Consider the following 13,470-nt stretch of genomic DNA (forward strand, 5'->3'; position numbering starts at 1 on the left):
AGCTTATTATCATAATTTGCTTCCATGAAAAAAAAACCAAAGCTGTTTCCAGACGATCTGGCCTCCTCACTTTGTTGATATCAACAACATAGTTTTCTCAGGAGGCTTTCAAAGGAGCCATAAATGGATGTACATTAAACTCCAGATCCCCTTCATTTAATTCCGGAATTTGTATATTGTTTGAATCCAGCCGCATTGAAGCAGTTCCAGATTGTATACCAACGCTTTATGAATGCATGCAAATATATTGAGAATCAAATCCAGACTGCACTTTAAGAACGGCTGGACTCAAAACAGTGTGATAAGCGTAAAAGCAGACACACAAACATTCCTGGACGGAAAGCCCACAAATCAACATTCAACCGTCAACTTGAAGCTAGAACTATCAAATAGGTCATGCAGGCCGGTTACCCCTCAGCGTCTGCAGTTTGTGGCCACAGCTAGATGCCAAAGCTTTGTCTCTTAATTCTAATTAAAAGTTAATGTTTTTGTTTTGTTTTTTCCAGGTCCAGGTCAGTGAAATGGACGACCTTTGTTTGCTCAGTGCAGGTCCGTCAATCCGGGCCTGAAGACATCACCTTCATCCAAGGATGTATCCTCATGAACTAAGATGGCAGCAGTCCATTGGTTTCCCTCATTATATCATTTTCCTTTCTAAGTTACGTGGATGCGGTCGGATCCTTCAGTGTTGCCTTCGAGGCGCGGCAGGGACGGTTGTTATGTAACTGAACTAACAGCTGAATGTTTTGGACCAAATTGCAAAAACAATAGAAATGTGTTTATTTTCTAACTCCATTTAAAAAGAAGAGAGAATGAAATGAGAGAATGAAAGAGAATGAAACAGAAGCAGAAAGTTAGAAAATATAAAATAAATATTAATATAAATATAACACAATATAACAGTTTATGTCTCGAATTTAAGATATTTACGCAATATTTGAAAAATATTAAAGGCATTTATCTCACCGTAAATCATAGTAGATATTTGTTTCTTCCTTGTGGGAACATACTGAAGGAACACAGTACTTAACAGAACTTCCCCTTTTAGTACTGTCACAGAGCGCTTCTATGCAAATTACAGGAGCAAAAGTTGAAGAGGGGCAGGTTGCTTTGATTGCGTCATCTTCAAGAATGGCCTTACAGCTCCTCCATTGCTCGTTCCCTTCCCCGACAACGGCCAGGACTTGGACCAGTCTGATCCAGTCCCATCCCCGGACCACCCTTGCCACGCAAACACAGAGCAGCCCACCACGCTGAAATAGCACTCTGATGAACCTTCGGCAGCAGTTTAACTGCCATCCTTTCATTCACACAGCCTGATGGATTTACTGCATCACTAAACCTGATCATTACGCTTTGTAAAGAGACAACCAGGTGAACGTTGAAAAAGTGAATCTTGAATGGCATTTCAACCCCTCATTCAATACCGCTGGCAGGCAAACAAAGAGCTTCATGAAAATACGTGCCATTGTGTTTCCTCCCGTGTTATTTACAGAATATTTAAAGGATTATCTGTAGTTTGGAACAAAGAATATCTTCAGTAATTCATTTCTTTACATTTCAACCCATTAAGATGTTGCTTTTAACACACTGGATTCATCATTTTTACTTGAGGAAACACTGGAGAGCTTTGTCCAGGTTGATTTGAAGAAGCTTGGTGCAGAGTATGAACTCTTGAATATTGCCAAATTCTCTCTTCAGTCATTCATCAACCCCGCTGGTGAGGCCCCTTCTGCAGAAGAACAACTCACAACCACCATCAAACTATCCAATTCAAAAGTGGTGTGATAATAACTAAATGGTTGTTGTTGTTTTTAATAAGAAGAGTATTTTAAAGAAATACCAATCAGATCACAGTACTGAGACAGCCTTTTTAAAAATTGTCAGTGATATCAGGTGTGACATGGACTTAGTCCAGGTCTTACTGGAGCTAAGCGACCTTTTTGATGGGGTAGATCACCACGTTCTGTTTGACAGGCTCAGAAACCAGGTGGGCCTCTCAGGTGCTGTTCTTAGCTGCTTTTAGAATCATAGATTCTTTGTAAGTATGGATACATGCTCCCCAATAAGCTCTAAAACAAAGTGCGGGGTCCCCCAAGGTTCAATTTTAGGTCCAATACTTTTGAATCTATATGCTTCCACTTGGGGACGTCATCCAGACGCTTGGAATAAATTTAGTCTGTTAGCAACGAGAGAGAAGTCAGAGAGAGAGTGTCGGAGATGACTCACATGTCTGACACGTTAAGAAATCTGACACTTGGATATATCTGGTGATGATTATCCATGTGGCCAAAATCAACGAGGGCAAAGTCAGTGACATCAGTCATGTCGAGCTTCATGTTAGAGTTCAGTTTTTAACTAATGTCCGGTTGGGAACTTGGTCGCTGTCAGCTCTTTGAATACACAAACACATAATTGGCTCTCATGAGTTTACATCTAATGACAAAAGTTGGTGGGATGACTGTTTCATTAGAATTAATCGCAAGCAGATTTTATTTTTGTTTTTTGTTTTTTTTTTCCTCCCTGCCCTAAGATTATTAGTTATGACAGCCAACAGGGGAAGTGCCACTTGGATGTCCGACAGCCTCAAAACTCAAAGCAGGTGCTTTTGATGAACCAGTTAATGATTTTCAAAAGAGATGAAACTAATTTCCTCGAGATCATGTGTTGAGTTCATACACATCAATTCCGGTCCGCAGATATCTCTCTTTTGTTTCTTTCTCAGAATTTTAATGACATGGTTTTGAATTGTACAAGAAATTTGACTTCCTTCGTGGAAACTGTGTCTCAGGCCTCATTTATACAACAACGTTCACTCTTGTAGAACTGGGCTGATGGTTTTTGGAGCTAAGCGGTTGGTTACACATGATTACCTTTTAAAATTAAAACAGTGTTGAAAGTGTTTCGGGTGATATAGGACAATTCCGCTATTCCCAGATGATGATTTCTGAGAAAATCCAGCTTTGAGCCCAATTTATTGGAGAGGACTTTGTTTACAGTGCCTTAAGCACATCTGAGAAACTCAACAATAACATGTCTCTGTGTAGACATCTTTGTGGACATATTTTGAAGATTCAAAATGGACTTTTGCTTTGTTCAATATAAAATCAAGATGGAGGTTTTTTGGGTTTTTTTTCAGACTCAGGGAAACTCGTGTTTTAAAATATGCTTCATCTTTGTGGAGAAGTGGAACGAACTGACTTGTTTGAGTGTTGGTGGATTTTTACTGCTGTTGAGCTCTTTAAAGCAATCAGACACTGGAGCTGTATATAGATTTACCTTGACTTACTGTTTGTTTTCCCCTCAGGCTGGAAGTCAGATCCCTTCCTGCTGCTGGATGGATTTGCTTTAAATCAGCACCAGAACTTCCTGTGAGGAAAGTCCGGCTCAGTTGAAGCAGTTCAGGAAGTCGGAGCTGAATCCAACAGCCGGCCATGAGGAGGAGATGATTTCATCTTGCTGGTCAGAGGTAAGAGGTCACAGTGATGCCACAAAAACACACAATATCCCCTCGTCATTGGTGGACACGGGTGAAAAGGTCAAAGGTCAACGCCTCCACAGTAAGGCAAAGCTCGGGCGCTCTTCTGATTCCGATCCTTCGTTCTTTCTTCTTCTCTTTCTACATTCCAGCGATTGTCTTAGCTGGAATATTCTGATAACTTTGCGCTGACTGTTGCACAAGTAGCTGCGTCCCCGAGGCTTTAACTTCACCTTAAATCTGTGTTCGACGAGTTCCGAGCACATGCCAGGCAACAAAGTTACACAAGCTTCTTGCCCGGCAGCGAAATTCTTTCTGGTGTTGTTTGGAAAAAAAAATGTCTCTTTCATAAACCCACACACACACCAGCAGGTGCTTGGACTACTGCTTTCCCAAATCCCTGCAGAACAGGTTTCCACATGCAACAGTTTACTGCTGGGTGTTCCATGGTTGAACAGGTGCATCAGTGTCTGCAGGAGGATTAGCTGACAAAGGTTAAGGCTGAAGAAGCTATATTTTAATGGTGGAAACAACAATGACAACAACAACAACAAAAAAAATCTGTTTTTAATTTTTAATCTCTTTTTAAGGATTGTTTGCTCCATTCTCACAGTTACGTATTTTTCTTTCCATTTTTTTTCTTCTACTTTTGAAAAATAAGATTGAAATTATAATTAATAACCAGAACTGATACCATTACTGCCTTTCATTTTGCTGGATTGATAAATGTTGCAGCATTACTGCCACTATCGTTGGACTGCCTAAAAAGAAATTACAGAAACCGAAATAGAAATGAATTTTCTGCAGACGGCCAAACGGGCACTGAGTTTTTGTCTGCTCACTGCAGCTGTGAAAGTGAACTCTGGGAGCTCAGAAGAAAAACAAAATATAACAATAATTATATCAATAATTTCACTTTTCTCTGAAGTCGACACACGTGTGTGATTTGTCGATTTCTTTGTTCTTCCTTATACGCTTTAATGACTAAACGACTTAGGCCTTTCCTGTTTTTATATTTCTAATTTATTCATTTTTTGGTGCAATCAAGAAATCATAGAAGAAGAATGTGCGGACCATCTGTTTGATAAATGATCAGCACACAAACATCTGTGAAGGAGAACCGAGGCTCTTAAGCAGACACCAAGAGCGTGAGCATGACTATACGTCAGATTGCTAAATAAACTAAATGAAGGCAGAATTATTTGGAGCTACTGAATAGCAGCGACTTTGATACTTTGCCCAGACATTTTATATCACAGAGGGTAAACTGAAAACTAAAGCCAGAAGCTGGAGATTGGTGTGATGTGACGATGATCTTAAGTGATTCCTGACAGAGTTTAGTCTGATATATATGTAAAATCAGTAGATTTGTATATATATATGTTAGAATTTGGCACCATTTCAATAAAACGTGAATGTGATTTAAGATTTGATTCCGGGGTTAAGCCCTTTTGAAAGAAAAGCCATCCAAACGGGGCATACAAGTCCCTCTGGGATGTAAAAAGGCCCCTCCTGTTTGGCCCCTGTGATTGAAATGGCCTCGAAGGCTTGTTGTCAACTCGGAATCTTAAAACTTTTCCCGGATTTTTTTTCCTCTGCCTGTCACGGTAATGTCACTGCATGAATAAACAACGGCAGTGTTTGTTTTTTTTCCTGCTAAAGAGGTGAATCATGATCACGCAGCTCTTCATTCTATAGCATTTGTTTACATGAACTCTTGAAGTTATTTATCATCTTGCAAAACTGCTTTGCTGTGGCGACATGAATTTTAATGAACCTGTTAGACCCAGTCCAGTTAATCAATGAACAGTCTCAAAGTGTTTTTAGGTATTTTTATGGGTGCTGTTTAAATAGTTGGACAGTTGTTATTGATTTTGTTATTGACTTTCTCCACAAAGAGTTTGGCTTTACGTATTAACAGACAGGCAGTCAGACAGCACTGATTACATCTGTGATAGCGTTTTATCAGTTGTTTCCAAAAGGAGCTTCTCTCTGCCTCCGAGTTCCTGCTCGGCCTTTGGTCACAAATGAAACGTCTGAAACGGGTATGCCTTCTGCTGTGGTGGGCTCAGTCACATGCTGAGTTAGACCAAACTTACTAAAACTCACCCATTCTCGTGTTTCTCATCAAAAACAGACGGACGTTGCTAAAATCCTCGGTGCGCAGCATCCTGCACGTCACAAATTAAGTGGCCACCTCTTTAGATTCTCTTTGCAGCCCTTCCTGTGGGATTCTGCTTCCATCTGCAAAGTGAGCAGAGTGCACAGGAGGCCTCCGGACGTGGAGCGTCTTTCTTGAGCTTTTTGGATGCACCGTACACTTACATGTATTTTATATTTAAATTTTTTGATGAATCAGCTCCTTTGTGAACTGTGCAGAGCTTCTGTAATTGTTTTTTTTTCTCTCCCTGTGTCTACTAATTATCTGCTATAGAATTTGTTCAGGCTGACATTTTGTTGTTGTTTTTATCGTTTAGGCTTAGTCATTTTAAGTAATCTTGGAACAGAGCCTTAGCAGTTCCAGTTTATAATGCATAAAACCCAGAGTTGATCAATGACACAATGATGTAGAGTGGAGGAAAGTTTTGGATCTTCACATTTTACAGGCTGGAAGCACACACAAATGAGTCGTGGAAATTAATGATATTTAATTCACGACTTCCAGTTGCTTACATGTGACTAGTTGCTGGTTTCTTATGTCAAACCAAATTTTTTTTATTGGTAAATGATTCTGATTTATATCCGCTGTTGCTTTGGCAATTTAAGACAGACATTTTTTTTATATTTTTAGAGACCAAATGAGTTGCCTGTTAAATAGTGGAATGAATCCTGGGGGAATTTAGAAAAGTTTAATTCCGACTCAAATGACGAATGCCTGTTATTGTTTTCGTATTGGTTCTTCATATGAATCAATTAAAAAAATGAAATTAAAATATTCAGTTAGAGAATCATAGAAATCTAATTATTGGGAACTGAGGTACATTTAAATACATGTATGAAACAACCCTTTTTTTTTTTTTTTTTGAGCCAGAATACAATATTTGCACACAACAGTCCCGTTGTTGGTGTGCACCCTCACACATCACGCCCGGAGAAGTTTGTGTTGTGGTGTGAGGTTTACCACCTCGGGTCAGACCGAGCTTTAAAGAAGACCAGGTGAAGAGTCACATTTGCTCAGGGGACTGCTTCGTGCCTCATCAATGAGTTACAAACGTCAGGGGGGTCAAAAGTATCAGGCCGACAAAGGTGGCCTTTCACCACGCAAGAAAAAAGCAAAAAACTGTTTTCCGGTTCCTGGGAAACTGAGCAAACCAGCAAGTTTTACTTTGATCAGCAATATGAGCTGGTTTGACAACAACAGTCAGGTTACAAATCTCTTGAAATGAAACCTCCGGAGAGAGTTTTGAGACTTGCTGGCATGTGTAATTGATCCGATTCTGAAGCCAGGTGACAGTCAATCATCTCATGAAAATCTGAAGAGCTGCACATCAGCAGGCTCTCTGCGGAGCATCCAGTCTGTGTGCATGCATCAGTCAGGAAGCTCTGCAGAGGAGAGCTGCCATTTCGCTTCAGTCCCCTTTGCTCCTGGTTACGTCTGTCAGGGAGTTTTTAGCTCTGGAGCTGGACTCGGTGCACTTTTGCTTCCAGTGAGGGATTTTTGCTATCATTTCACTCCTTGTGCTCAAAGGCCTGACATTTTTTAGGTCTGCAGAGAGGCAGCTCAAAAAACATGAAAATTTGGATTCCTCCTCTGCACCTCAAAGGAAAAGCCTTCAACTTCTCTGTTCAAAAGAATTACTACCACTAAAGTGAACTGAACCACTAAAGTGAACTGAACCACTGAAGTGTGCGTGAAATTCGTTTTGTTGTTGGTCAGAGACGGTGCAGGTAATCTGAGAGTAGCTGGTCCGTCATCGGCTTGGCTGAATTCCCATGCTGATAAAATGTTGAGATTACCCATTCAGTCAGTCCCGTGATGTGTTTTTGCTATAATAATAATCATTCATTAGGATTCTTTTGTCCGTAAGAAAAAAAGATATTTTCATTCATTCTCATGCTGTGAAAAATTCAAACTGGAAGCAAGTGAAACCAAAATAAGTTTTTACATGATGTTGGAGGAACGCCAGAACGTAAACTGACACAACTTTTGAAATACTCAGCAACTTGGCAAAGAAAAACATGCAATGACAAGCCAAAGGAGCCAAAGAATACAAGCGCACTTAAAAAGCGTTGCGTGATTGGGCGTGTTTGAGATACAGATATAGGTCACTCAAAGGTTGTGCCACCACACAAAAACCTGAAGCTTTCAGCCTCGACCTTGGAGCGGCCGACAGTCGCTGCTGAATACAACTGGAGGCAGGATGGGAAAAAGAGTTAACGGCACACCTAACTGATACACGTGAAGTTAGTTAGTAACAACAAACTCAGGAGAGAAGAGAGAGGAGATGAGATGGAGGATGAAACGTTCTGAGTCATTTTAAGGATTAACCCTTTCGTGGTTCAGCAGAGTACTTGTCTATTTCTTGGTGATCTGTCTTTGATTATTCTTTGAGGCCTAATTATTTTCAGTAGGTTTTGGTAAAATAAATGAGCTCCATCGATTCTCTGTAATCGTTGTTTTAGCTTCTCAATGTGAGTTTTTTTTAAAGCTCTAATTCCAATCATGTCTTGATTGCACTGAATTTTCCTGCAGCACCACCAAATTTAAATCTGAACTGGCAGATTTCCTTTAAATTATCTGAGCACAGTCATGCTCTTCGTTCCTACTGAATATCAATCCACGTAAATTATAATCTTTATTTTCTAAAAATATAGCTGGAGACCTAATTTAGAATTTCAAGAAATTGGATTGAGGCGTTCCTTCACAAAAAGCAGCTAGAAATGTGCGCCGCTCTTAAATATGTATCGCAATTTTTTTTACACAAAACATCTACATTTGTTTACAACAAATGGCTCCAACTCAAAACCCCGCAGGAGTATCAGAGACCTGGCGTGTTAACATCTTATACAACCGGCCCCGTCACCGTGGGGGGTTGTTACACATGCTGGGCAGAGTTGTAACACTTCGACAAAAGAAGCAAAAACAGACACCACACCGATTATTTGGATCCAAAACAGCTGTGTTGACTGACCATAAGTCAAACACAGTCTGACTCAGGAGGGTGTGTGTGTGTGTGTTTAACAGTGTGAATATTACAATGCTCCTGTATGAAAAACACACCTCCTTTGGCTTTCAGCCATTCATTCATTCATCCATCTTCTACCTTTAATCCGTTTCCGGCTTGACATTAGCAGCGGAGAAAATACGTCACATTTTGCCTGAGAAGCTGACATTTCATCTTCTGCAAGTCACATGATTTTATCTGCAGTTGTGTAAGGACTAAATTAAATTTAGTTCTGGTCAAGAAGATTACTTTCTTTCAGAATCTCAAAGTTTTTTGTTTTCCTCAGTACCCCCTCAGATATGGAACGCCAAAGTACACGTTGTCAAGAGCTCCTTATCGTTCCTTCCTCCTCGTTTTGTTTTGTTTTTTACTCGTTAGTTGAGGTTCTTGTCATTTTTGGTTGTAGCTTCCTTAATTATGTTATCTTTGCCTTCTTTATTTGTTTGTTTGTTGTCATTATTTCTTTGTTATCGTTTGCTTTTCTGCTTAACTTGACGGGAGGTCAGCTGGCTTTTTTTTTTTTTTTCACCATCTGGATTTGAAACAGTTTGTGTGCAAATAAAAATTTAAATAAAAATAAAAATAAAAATAAAATAAAATCTGCTTGCACTTGTTTCCAGCCTTGACAGCCACCATGTGAGATCGGGGATGAAGTGTGTAAACACTGAAATGATCATATGAATCCTATTTCTTTACTAATTCGAGGAATTGGTGGTGTTGCAACTGCCCCTACGCAACAACCGTCCCCGGCCTCCTCCCCGGGCATACAGGACACTGTGTGAAGATCCTTAAACCAATTTATGTCTTATTTCTGCAACAGTTCAAAACGGTTCACATGTCAATCCTCCACCTACGTTTCTTGTTTTCTTCCTTCCTGCTGACGCCGGAGTGGGCGGCGAAACAGATACAGATCAGAACGAAAATCATTTTGAAATTGCAAAAATTTAATTACTGGAGTTTCTTTATACAACCATTTAGGCATAGCAGGCAAATAATAAAAAAAAAAAAAATAAATAAACTAAACAAACCACACACTAAAACCTGACCTGAAGGAAAGTAGATACAGGACCAATTCCTGCGCATCACCAAATCTCCTGCACCTGAGTGGGAGCCAAATTCTCAAACCTTTCTGAAAGCTTTCCCAGAACAGCTGATCTTACAACAACAGATTAATGCCTTCAATCCCATCGGCGACAATAGAGCCCACAAAAGAAGTTTTTTGTGTTAATGCCAAGGAAATGTTGGACGCATCAACAAGTAGCTGATGAGTGATTTTTTTCCACAGTCTGCAGTTAATGAGGATAAACTTGTTAAAATAATATGTCAACCTGTTCAAATGATTTAAATATGGCCAGGTGTTATATTCTAATATCAGGAGCACCAGGCTGTTCATGGACCTTTTATGTATTCTCTTGTATAAGTTAGTTTGACTTCGAGCTGCCGTTATCTGTAATTTCATAATGAAATCATGTGTTGTGTAAAGGTGGTTAAACTCTTGATTGACGACATTTAGGATGTCATGTTTGGTGCTTTCGGCCTCGCGGCGTGCAGCTGGACAGCGAGCGCAGCAGTTACCGGAGCTCAGGCCGAGTGTGATGAAGAAGACAAGCAGAATCTTCTCTCCTTCCTCGAACCCGCTGGAAGCAAACGCAGGTGGTTGCGTTGTTCCTTTTGTTTGTTCGAGTTTGGAAGCGATGTTGTACCCTTAAATATACAAATTCTGTGCAGTTTACCCTCCAAATGCTCCAAATCCAATTCAGGTGTCTCTGCTTTTCTAGTGTGACCCCCCCCACACTGCAAACATCTGGGAGAAGCCTGCCAGCTCACTCTGAATAATCCTCGACCTCCAGCCAATTCTTTTTTCTGAGGAGACGCCAGCGTTCGTCTGGCTCGAGCCTCGCCATTAGACAGACATGTCCTTAAGAGGTTATCTCCCAGTAGCTGGTTGTATGACTGTTGACCAAACTAACCCCCCCTAAAAACAAAGAAACCATGGCCATTCACTTTTTGTTTCTTAGCAAAATGGGATGGTTTGCTCACACACATTTAAGAGCTGCATTGTGCTCTTCATCGAGGGTGAGCAGAAAGTGATTACTCAGAGTGGAGGGGCACGGATCCTCCGTATTTGTATTCGTCAGGCCAGCGTCCTCTGAGTCAGACGGTGGTCAGGCACACAGCTCCAACTGAGTCAATAGCATTTCCATGTAGAATGCAGAGAGGAGAGCTTATTGTGTCACATGCTTATTTCAATGCTATATTGCACTGAAGATGAACTCAAGGCTTTGTATAATAGGCAGCTGCCTCCCGCCCAAACTCCACCCCCCCCCATGGCCTCCAGCAGAATGCATTTAAGCAGTATTGGGGATTTACATTCCTCAAAGCTTGAGATAAAAGCAGTCAAGCTATAACTTGAGTCATACGGAGTCTGTTTGGACAAGCATCTCTTTTACACTCGGCTTTGATCGGTGACCAGCCGACGAGTCTCACTTCTGTGATTGTTCAGTGATGAAATTTACACTCTCAGACCACAGACGTGTTCTTTTTGAGCACACAACCACAAAACACAAAACGCTCAGGTTAACGTTGTGTCCCTGCACCGGCAGCTGATGTGCTCTGGTTAATGGTAATCAGTAAATACTGATAAGGATCTGAAGCCGGTCCTCTGAGAGGCACATGTGGAAGCAGCTTGGGGTTTCTGGAAAGCAAAGCATAATGATAATGTGTGAAGGAAACCAGGTGCTTCTTATCTCCCGTCCGACACCATCAGGGTGATGAAGCACAGAGGTGGTGGGGTCAAGGTGCCGGAGCTGCTCCTTCAGGGGCAGGAACAGGAGTCGAGCAATATCCCTCGTGAAGTCCTAGTGCAGCGTTCAGGATCTCAGGACAGTGAAGCCAAACGGATCCAAGACAAACGGAGGAGTGGCTCAGGATAACGCAAGGCCTGGACGCAGCTGTCCGCCCTCGGTGTCCATCCAACTCTGCTCGAAAGTTCAACCAGTTCACCGTTTATGGCTTCACAGCTGAGGAAGACCAAGGAATGTATTCTTTGCCAAGGCTGCTTCAACCGAGTCCAATGAAACGTCTGCATTTTAACTTCAACATTGATTGATTTTAGCACGAGGCTACATCCTAACAAGTTGGTAAGTGCAGCGAAAGGGTCTGAATACTTCCTGAACGCATGGAGGCCTCATGATTACTGTGCAACCATGATGTGTGATAGCAAACGCCCCGAAGCGCCATCAGGCCAACAGCTCATCACGCCACTTGGAAAGGACATTGTGACTGACAGCTTGATTCTCGTACCCAGGCTGTGTTGACAAGCTCTCGCTTTGATGTGGTGTCTAATTTTACACAGTTACAAAACAAATACAAGAGACTTCACATACCGCAATTTTCATTGATATTTAAACCTAAATTCTTTTTTCTTTTTTTGCTATTTGCTCCTGAGGTTGTTTTTTTTTTTTTTTAGCTGTGGCCTGTTCTTGGAAAGAATTAGATTGTAATAATTTAATCATAGCAGACGATTAAAACCGTCATTAATACAAACAGACATGTAACATGAGGAGAATCGGTTTTGTTGCCAGGGAAGTTTGCAGAAGCAAGGAATCTGCCATGGCACGAGGGTGCAAGAAAAAGAACAAAAAGCAATATTAGAGCAGATTAAAATGATTATCATGAACATCAAGTTACTTACGCGTGGAGAAATAAAACCATCTTTGTAAAGCCAGACCAGGACCAGGTCCTGTTCCGTTGGTCCCCATGTCCTGTCTGCCTGTGCTCCGGTCTCTAATCTTTATTCATCAGAGGCCTATGTAATGAAAAGGTCACCTGAACGTTGCGTGCTGCAACAGTTTTAACACTTTTCCAGACTGGCATCTCAAATCACAACATTCAGGATGGCATCACGCCAAACTATCTGATTACACATGAAGAAAAAAAAAATATCAAGGGTTGAACTTGCTTCTTTGTGCAGACATGAGAGTTCCCTAATGCTGAAAGTAGAGCCTGGTAAACGCGTTGTTCCTCACAAGACCCATTTAATTTTCTGTCTGCACCATTGCAAGGAGTTAAAATCCCTCCAAAGGGGCAGATTCCATGTGTTGGTAAATAACGTTACATTGAGGAACTCAATTTGGCGTTTTAAAATTGGATTGGCAACGGGTTGAACATCCTGCGAGGGAACGGCACGATACGCCTCTGGCATGAAACGAGCTACGTGCGTTCCCTCATCATAAGGGCCTGCAGGAGATGAGCAGGCATCCGTTTTACCACACGCAAGATGTGAACAGACACCACAGAGACGAAAATGATGAGTTGTTGTCTCACTTTATTTAATAACCTAGACCCCCGCCACCAAGGGCTATTGCATTTAAAAAACAAACAAACAAACAAACAAAACAAAAAAAACAAACAAACCTGAACTCGTACAAAAAAAAAAAAAAAAATCAGTCTCTCAGCAAAATGAGGTGAAAAAAAAATAATAATGTGACAAACTTCCTCTTTCATATCTGTACCTTTTTTGGGGCACATAGGCAGCAAACTGAATATTTCATGCGTGGTTCACACTGAGATGCTTCTTTCAAAAAGGTGAAAAACATCTATGAGAAGTGACGAACACTGAAAATTAGTGTAACCAAAAATAATGCACTGTGATTTTAAAGCATACTGTCACTGGTAAACAGAAAAAAAAATAAACAAAAAACTAAATCTACAGCATTTGCAGTGCATATAAAAATAATAAATAACACTGGATACAAGTACATTGTAAATATATGTACACAGAATTATCAGGGCTGAACAAGAACAATGCATAGCGAGGCTAATTAG

This window comes from Echeneis naucrates, chromosome 16, assembly GCF_900963305.1.
Source record: "Echeneis naucrates chromosome 16, fEcheNa1.1, whole genome shotgun sequence".
Lineage (NCBI taxonomy): Eukaryota > Metazoa > Chordata > Actinopteri > Carangiformes > Echeneidae > Echeneis > Echeneis naucrates.